This window comes from Abrus precatorius, unplaced genomic scaffold (assembly GCF_003935025.1).
Source record: "Abrus precatorius isolate BTA unplaced genomic scaffold, Abrus_2018 Scaffold3, whole genome shotgun sequence".
Classification (NCBI taxonomy): Eukaryota; Viridiplantae; Streptophyta; class Magnoliopsida; order Fabales; family Fabaceae; genus Abrus; species Abrus precatorius.
Window position 1 is genome coordinate 23574156 of NW_020874373.1, and position 9483 is coordinate 23583638.

A 9483-nucleotide genomic window follows, 5' to 3' on the forward strand; every position below is an offset into this window, starting at 1 on the left:
GAGTCCATGATTTCAGAAATAATGGAAGTGCCAATTAGAGTCGAAGATTGGAATGAAAATTTTTGCAAAAAAAAAAAATTGGATAAATTAAACCCTTTACATGAAATTTTCTTGACTTTTGATTTGCTTGAGCACAAGCAAAAGCTTAAGTTTAGGGTTGTGATAAATCCACATTTTATAGATATTTTGTCTATCTTTTTATAGATTTTTAATAGAAAAATGGACTTAGAAATTGTAAATAGTATAAAAATCTCATTTTGGTAAAATATTATAGCTTTCTTAATTTTTGTTTAATTTACGTTGGTTTTTGTGAATATTTCTTGCAATTTTGCTTGTTTGAATAATTGTGTAGGAAATTCTAGACAAATTCCATGGATTTTTGGCTCTTTGAAAAGTATGAAGTAAAAGTAACTACTTTGATACATCATAGTAATCACTACAGCAAGCTAATTTCAAGGGACAGGCTAAAGTAACTACTTTTAGAAGAAATAGTGATTACTACAGAGCTAAAGGAGAGGAGAAAAGTTATGCTTGATTACTATGGTAAACGACAGTAGTTACTATTTAGCGCACGTAGCTACTTTCATATGCAATAGTAGTTACTATAGAGAGGAAGGAAAATCCTGGGAGCTGTGCGTATCTACTTCGTAAACGATAGTAACTACTATGTTGTGCGTAGCTACTATCGTAAACAATAGTAGTTACTATAAAGGACATCAAGTTTACTATAAATAGATTTTTACCATTTAGGGTTTGGGACTTTTGCAAAACCTTTTACTTTTAGATATTTGAGGGTTTTAGGATATTTGTGGAGAGCCTAGGTCGACCCTTGGGTGACAACCAAGGGTCCAACCTAAGGTTTGACTTCCATTTCATCTTCACTTTTCTTTGATTTTTCATCTTGATGTTATTGATTTTCTTTTATTTTCATCTTGTAATAGTGAGACCCATCCTTATGAAGGGCTAATTTTCTTGTAATCTCTAGTGAGTTTATATGGATTCTTGAATTCTTGCGTTTTTAATGTTATTACGAATCCCTTTTTCATGAATCTCTTTTCTCCCAATCTCTTGAACTGAATTAATGGTTGAATAAGGGGGCATTGCTTAGTTAACCCTAATTCATTTTAATGAGGTTTGATGATTCATATTTTGTACTCACATTTATAGCCTTATTGCATCTTCCAAAATATCTTTCCTTCTTTATTTATTTCATTTGGCATGTTTTTACATTTCTTGCATTAAATTGGAATCTTCATGAATACTTTTTATGTTTACTTTATATTTCATATTTTCGCTATTCTAACCTTTGTCCACTATTTCAGCCATAACTTTTTCTGTAGATCCCCTTTTGGGTTGATTCTTTTTGCAATGGATTCCTGACTTCCTGGGCTTAGAATAGAGTTTGGAGCTATTTTTTAATAAATTTTGAAGTTGAGACTTAAAACACACCTTTTATGTTTAGGGTTTTTATTTAGGACTTTTATTTTAATTACTTGCGGCAACCTTGACCCTTTTATTTCCTTTTTCATTTAAGACTAGTATATATAGGGGTAAAAAGGTTGATTTTGGACTCTTGCTTTTCAAAATTTCATTTTTCTATAAAGACACTTTTCCACTTTTGAGAGAAAACCTTTTTCGTTCCATTCACTTATCTCTTTTCAGATTTTGCTACGTTCTCAATTGATATTTTTTCACTAATCATCTCATCACAAGTGTGGATTGAAAGATTAATTGATCACTCCGAGTTTGTCTTTTTTACTTTTTCACAATTCTTTATTAAGATTGGTTTTATTCTTAAGTGTAATATTGATCGATTGGCTTTATTTTCACAATTCAATTTGGTTTTATTCTTAAGTGTAATATTGATCGATTGATTTCTTTTGTATTTGAGATTTAAGCAAATTTGGTATAGTAATCCTAGTTTGTGCCTTATGATTCATGATTTTAATTGTGTTTGTTTTAATTGCATTTATTCTTTTTAATCTACATTTGTTTTTTGATATTCTGGGTTTTGCTTCCAATTCTTTTGTTTCATTTTCAATTCGTTCTCTTTTTTTGGGTTAAATTATTTTTCATTTTCATTTATAAAATTTGTTTTTATTTTTAGATCCATTTTTGTTTAAATTACTTTCGTTTTAAATTGCTTTCATTTTACCTTTAATTCATCTTCAATTTCTGGGTTCAATTCGTGTTCTTTTAATTGGCTTTAGTCTATGTTTTTGTTTTTAATCTACGTTAAATTGTTTCGATTTGCATTCATTTTAATTGCTTTTGTTCTTTATTTAATTCTGGGTTTAATTCATTTTCTGCATTTTTTTGTGTTTAATTCAATTCTTTGTTGCCAATTTACTTTTCTGTTTAATTTCTTCAAAACCACCCTTAATCTAACCACTGTTGCATGTTTAAAAATTGGAAACAAAATGAATTTGTGTCCTTATGAGATGACCTAGGTTTGTTCCCTATATTGTAAAATTATTTAAGAAATCTAGTTTTGTTTGAAACTATTACGATGTGGTTGTCAAAATGGTGCCATTGCCGGGGATACATGTCATTTTGTTTTGATTTTATTATGTGCGCTAACTACTTTGTTTAATTTCCTGTGTAATTTGTTTACGTTTGTTCATTTGTGTTGCTTTCGGTGTGATTTATTTTGTTCGTGTGATATCCTGCATTGTTGATCAAATTAGAGAACAACTACATGCCCTAAACAGAGGAGTAGTAAGCGCAAGTATTTGGTCGTCATCATTATAGGTTACTATTCACCTGATTTTAGAAAAATATATAAAATAGTTAGAGATTGAATTTTGAGTTGAATTTGTGTGTCCACATTTCTTTTAGTGTCTTTCAGATAGTATAGCTGGCAGATATGTGAAAATAGTCGTAGAAAAAACATACAAGTGAGTAGCAAAGAAAATTCCTCTTCTTTGCAACCCGTTCTACTAGTTGAGGTTGACCAGATTTTCAAAAATTGGCTGTTTTCTTATTTTTTTTTATTTTCTGCCATTTATTTACCTATTTTTCTTGATTTTAGGCATCTAGTTTACATAGTTGTGCATTTAAAAAAATTGTGAAAACTTTTTTGGTGTCTTCTTATACCAAAAAGAGATTTATCAAGGCTTCACTTCATCCATATCTCACATTTCATAGTACTTGCTTTGTAAACTGACACTGTTCACTCAGTAAGTGCTTATTAAGTTCAGGATGTTCTTGGTGCTTCTAACTATGCATGACCAGGTTTAGAGCAGGTACATTGTATCCATTAGATCCTGAAATTGAGAGGACATGTTTATGGCTTCAGAGATTACAAAGAGAATATAGTACAAGACAGATGGTTGCAAACAACTAAGAGAGAACCTTCAAGGAGCTGGCTGCCCCTGATGTTGGCCACCAGCCACTTTGCATCCAAGTGCCTCAGTTACAAAATGTCGCAGCCACCTATGAATTAAAGTTTGGTTTCATACATTTGCTGCCCAAATTTCATGGAATGGCAGGAGAATATCCACACAAACACTTGATGGAGTTCCATGTAGTCTGCTTTACTATGCAGCCAATAGATGTGCCTGAAGACTTTGTGAAGATGAAGGCATTTCTATTCTCACTCTGTGACGTGGCCAAAGTTTGGCTTTACTTGCAGCTAACACCAATTACTACTTGGAATGACATGAAGAGAAGATTCTTAGAGAAGTTCTTTCTTGCCTCTAGAACTATAACAATCAGAAAAGAAATAAGTGGGAACAAGCAACTGCAAGGAGAGACCTTGTATGAGTATTGGGAGAAGTTTAACAGATTTTGTGTAACCTTTCCAAATCACCAAATCAATGAGCAGTTGTTGATCTAGTATTTTTATGAAGGTCTACTTCATATGGAGAGGAGCATGATTGATGCGGCTAATGGAGGAGCTTTGATGGACAAGACCCTTGCAGCTGCAAGGTATTTGATTTCCAATATGGTAGAGAACTCACAACAACTAGCAATATGGCTGTAGTTGATAATCAGAGGCTAGAAAATAAGCTTACGGAATTAACTTCATTGGTGAGGCAACTAGCAATGGGGTAGGCAGTGCCACAAATGCCACAGACATGTGGTATATGCTCAAGTGATCATTGATAAATGGAGATTTTACTAGGTTTTTATGTAGTTTTCTAGGTTGTTTTTGATAGAAAATGTAATTTGGAGAGTGAAAACTGCACAAAAATATATAAATGTTCAATAAAGTAAATTGTTATTTTTAATAATTCAAATTGTGTGAATTTAATAGAATTTTGATGTAATTTTGTTAGTTTTGCAGGAAACTTAGAGCTGAGATCATAAGGTTGGAGGATTAAAAGAGAATGTAGAAGAAAGTAACAATTTTGGAGACAAAGAATAAGGATTAATGAAGCTAGTTGTTAGGTGTGATCACTATTTTTAAGAAAAGTGATCATTCCAAAGCCTATGTTTAGGGACTGACTTGTGCGTTACCACTTTTTTCAACAACAGTAACCACGCTTATGAAGAAAAGATTATGCATTGTCACTATTTCTGATAATAGTGATTGTTCTAGAGATAGAGTGAGAAGAACAACTTGTTTGTGATCACTATTTTTTATAAAAGCGAACACGCACAAGTCTGATTTGAAGCAATAGGCTGCGCGTGATCACTATTTTGTATAAAAGTGATCACGCACATGATCCAAAGGCAAAACTAGCTGCACGTTATCACTATTTCAAAAAATAGTGATTGTTTCAGAGAGCACTTCAACAGAACATGATGCGCGTGACTCCTATTTTGTATAAAAGTGAACACGTGTAAGCTCCTAGAAGCAATCTACCTCTATGTTGCTACTATTATATACAAAAGTGATTGTTCCAGTCATGAAGGTTACCAAAAAGGCTTCTGCGTGATTACTTTATTGAAAAATAGTATTCACGCCAGAAAGGAAGGAAATTCTATAAATAAGAGATTAGCTCAGAAACTTTGGATCTTTTTCTCATTTTTTCATTTCTACACCTTAGGAGAGTTAGAGAGGGAGATTGGGGGCAACTTCCAAGCTCTGGACCTTGAGGAATCAGGCTGGGGATTAGATTTATGAAGAAATTTTACAGCTCCTCTTCTTCTACTCTTCCTCTCTTTTTTCTTTTAGGAACATGTTCTGCCTTTTTTTTGTTATGGATTGATATATCCAATTTTGATATTGTAAATTGATTGTGGATCTGGATTTTAAGACTTTGATTGTATTGAATGTTTAATTCTTTCCTTAATGCAATTCTTGAATTAGCTATTCAATTGAATTGAACCTAGAGAATTTTCATCAATAGAAGTTGAGTTAATTTCTCATATCTGAATTGAATGTCAAGGTTATGGATATCTTAGGGATAATAATTTGTGATCTCTTAATTTCTAATGCCTGATGCAATGGTTGATTGATTTACACCTAAGGAATTAGGGTACTTAATTAAATGTTAAGATCATTGAGGCAAAGGATTGTCCATTGATTAAATAAGTGAAATTGATCATCAATCAATTAAGGAACTTAGAGTTCAAATCTACTTCCGTTTTGCAATTAAGAAAGAGATGAAATCAATCCTAACTCCACTCACACATCATTTCATTTCTAAATTCGTCACTCTATTTTGCTGTTATTTTCTGATTTCTACAATTTATTGCTTTTGTTCTTAAATGATTCAAGACACTCCAAATTTTGTTTAGCTCAACTAGTTACCGATTTGTGAAGTGGTAATTGATGATATCCATACTTTAAATCGATCTTGGAGAATATCTTAGCACCTTTTAATTGATCCATCAGATTATCAATCCGCGGCAACGGATATTTTTTCTTAATAGTCAGCTTATTCAACCGACGGTAATCCACGCAAAGTCTAGAACTTCCATCTTTCTTTTTCACCAAAAGAACCGGTGCTCCCCATGGTGATACACTCGGCCTAATCATCTTTTTCTACATTAGATCCTCAATCTGATCTTTCAGCTCCATCAATTCTCTCGGCTCCATCCAGTAAGGTGCTATAGATACTGGCTTAGCGCCAAGTACTAAATCTATGCCAAACTCAATCTCCCTGGGTGGGGGTATTCCAGGAACATTATCGGGAAAGATTTCAAAAAATCCCTCACAACGGCTATTAATCGAAGTTCCTGCCCTCGCTCCACACTCATAACAACTAAAAGAACAAAGCATGAAGCCCCTTCACCAATAGCTATCTCCACTTGGCTTATAGGAATCGTCTTTAGTAAGTCTTGCTGCTTAGGGAAAATTATACATCGCTGGGCATAATCAATCGGAACATGATAAGCAGTCAGCCAATCCATCCCCGAGATTACATCCAAGCCCAACATAGGGATACTGTCACAAAGCTGAAAGAACACTAACTAGCAAGTGTACTAGGTAGTTGTAGCAAGTAATAAAATTTGGAATTCAGTTTAAGTCCCAAGTATCGTCCTCAGGGATTAGTTCTATCAATTACCACTTCACAAATCGATAACTTTTAATATGTTGAGTCAAGGCAGCTATTTGCTCTGAAAACATCTGATTTTGTAGCTGGTTCTGTGTAAGAAAGGTTTCCAAAACTTTAGCTTCATATCCAGTGTTTCTTCCTTGATTTCTTGAGTTTGAATTTTGGCACATTGAGGATGCCATCATCTCAATAATCTTCTGGGCTTCTTCTAAAGACTTTGTGTTTAAGGAACCTCCAGCAGCAGCATCAACCATTGTTCTTGTTGATGTATTCATTCCATTGTAGAAAGTTTCCAATTGCATCCAATCTGGAATACAATGGTGTGGACATCTTCTCAGCAATTTTTTGTATCTTTCCCAAGCTTCATACAAGGATTATCCTTCTTGCTGCACAAAGGATGTAATTTCTCCTCTCAGCTTAGCAGCTTTGGATGGAGGGAAGTATTTAGTTAGAAACTTATTCACAAGTTCTGTCCAAGTTGTTATGCTTCCTTGTGGCTGAGCTTGCAACCAATATTTGGCTCTATCTCTCAAGGAAAAAGGAAATAATCTCAGTCTGATGGCTTCTTCACTAACCCCATTCATTCTTATGGTATCACATAGTTGCAAAAAGTTTGAAATATGTAGGTTAGGGTCAGTAGAAATTCCACCAGAAAATTGATCTTGTTGGACTAAGTGTAATAGGGCAGGTTTAATCTCAAAATGGTTGGCTTGGATAGTTGGCTTAATTATAGAAGAATTAAAACCTTGCATGTTAGGAATTGCATAGTCCCCTAATGTTCTAATTCTATTTTGCTCTGCCATTTCTATTTCTAGAGTTGGTTGTCTCAAAGGTGTAGGTGTTCTTTTTACTCTAGGAGTGTTCTGAATTTCTGGAGAATAGGCAACTTCTAATTCACTATCACTTCCTATGAATTTTTCTGGTCTACCTTCTTTTCTTAATCTTCTTAAGGTTATGTCTATGTCAGGATCAAATACCAGAGTTGATTTATTTTTATTTTTACCATGCATATACAAATCAAAATGCAACAAAATTAAACTACAACTCGATATTCAGAAATGCACAACAAAGATTATGTAGAAAGATATCAACAAAAGCATATAAAATTTAAGTCTAGCAACTGCAGAATTTAATAGAAAATGATGCAGAGAAATAAACAATGAAATTATGCAGAAAAATGCAGAAAACAGCAGAAAATAGTGCAAAAAAAAAAATCATGCAGAAAAATTTAGAAGCAAAACAACAAAAATAAATGTTCAATCTAGCTACCTCTCTGCTACTAATGATATTGAAACACAAATTCCCCGGCAACGGCGCCAAAAACTTGTTGTTACAATCTCTAACACTAGCAAGTGCACTAGGAATTGCAGCAAGTAATGAGTAATTTTTAAGATCAGAATATCGTCTCCACAGGGAATTAGGAAATCAATTATCACTTCACAGAACTATAACCATTTGAGCCATACAAAATTGGAAGATTTGAATCATTCATAAGTCAAGAACAAAAACAATCAAAAGGTAAGAAACTTGCAGTAGAAACAGAGTATGAAAGTTGTGATTAGAAATGAATGAAGGATAGTTAGGAATTTATTTCACAAGAATGTCAATATTAATCCAATTATGCTTCTGAACATTCAAAGTAATTGGTTAATTGACAATCAATTTCTCTTATTAATAGTCAAAGTTTAATCCCTTAAATCATTGACTCTAACAAGCAACTAAACCACCCTAATCCCTTAGGTGAAGTTTAATTTTGAGTTGCATTAAGGGTTAGAACCTTAGGAGTGCAGAAATAGGTTTCCTTATCCCTAAGAAACCCCTAATTCTGGTTGCTAATTCAGATCAGAGAAGCAAACCCAACTTCCATTGGCAAATGTTCCTCTTTGATTAATCATACGAATTCCCATTCAGAGATTGCAATAACAGCAGAATTAATAACTCAATTAATCCAAGAACTTAAATTTCAAAAGCAGAAGTTGAATCAATACATCAATTCAAGGTCCATAAACTCCTAACTATGAAGAATTAAGCAAGCATTGTAACAGAGAAAGAGAAAGAAGGAGAAAAGGAGAAGAAATGCAGAGAAGCCATCTCCACAAGCTCCAATCCAATGCCTCTTCTTGGAGCTTCAAAATTCAACCCCGGTCCTCTCTCTCACTCTCTCTCAACGAGAATCTAATAGAAAAAATGGAAAATGAACAAAAGACCCCGAGTTCTGAGCTTAAAATAGGTATTTATAGAAATCCTGATTCTGTGCGTTATCACTCTTGCTGATAAGAGTGGCCACACAGAAGCTTGTGTAGTTTCTGGAAACTGGAACTATAACTTTCGCTGCTAAGAGTTGCAACGCAGGAGGTCGAGTGGTTGCGCGTGATCACTTTCGAGAGCAAGAGTGACCACGCACAACTTGCCTTGATAAACTCCTCTCTAGAACATCCACTTTCGCTGGTAAAAGTGGTGACGCAAAGCTTGCTGAAATTTTGCCTTCTTTGGAACACTCACTTTTGCTGGTAAGAGTGACCACGCAGAGCTCACTGAAATTTTGCCTTCTCTGGAACACTTACTTTTTCCAACAAGAGTGTTAACGCAGAGCTTGTTCTTTTGAGTAACTCTTTGGAACACTCACTTTCGCTAGTAAGGGTGACCACGCCCAGACTCCCTTTTTCTTTTAAGCTCTAGAACGATCATTTTCACTGGTAAAAGTGTTAATGCCCAGTGCGTATTCCTTTTTGATGTCTGGAGTGATCACTTCACTGACAATAGTGATCACGCCCAGCTTGCATTCAATTGTTCTTATGTTTTGCAGTCCAGAATTGCTATTCTTCCTTTTCCTTTCCATTGATCTTCCATTTCCATGACTTTTGCTTAGATTATTCCTACAAAAACAAGATTAATTTCTTAAGATTTAAGCAGAAATTCCACAAATGCTAAAATAACTACATATTAAAAGAAAGCTTTCAATTATTCAATTTTTTTGAATTTTTCTGCTTTTCTTATATATTTTCCTTATCAAATGGGTTAGAAATACACTAAA

The 9483-nt window shown here is 33.9% G+C and overlaps 1 non-coding gene across 1 annotated transcript; it reads left to right on the forward strand.

The window, feature by feature from the left end:
* The first annotated feature begins 6761 nt into the window (after nt 1-6761).
* Nucleotides 6762-6868, forward strand: LOC113863989. Its single transcript, XR_003504599.1, has one exon. It is a non-coding gene; the product is annotated as a small nucleolar RNA R71 (small nucleolar RNA).
* The last annotated feature ends 2615 nt before the right edge of the window (nt 6869-9483 follow it).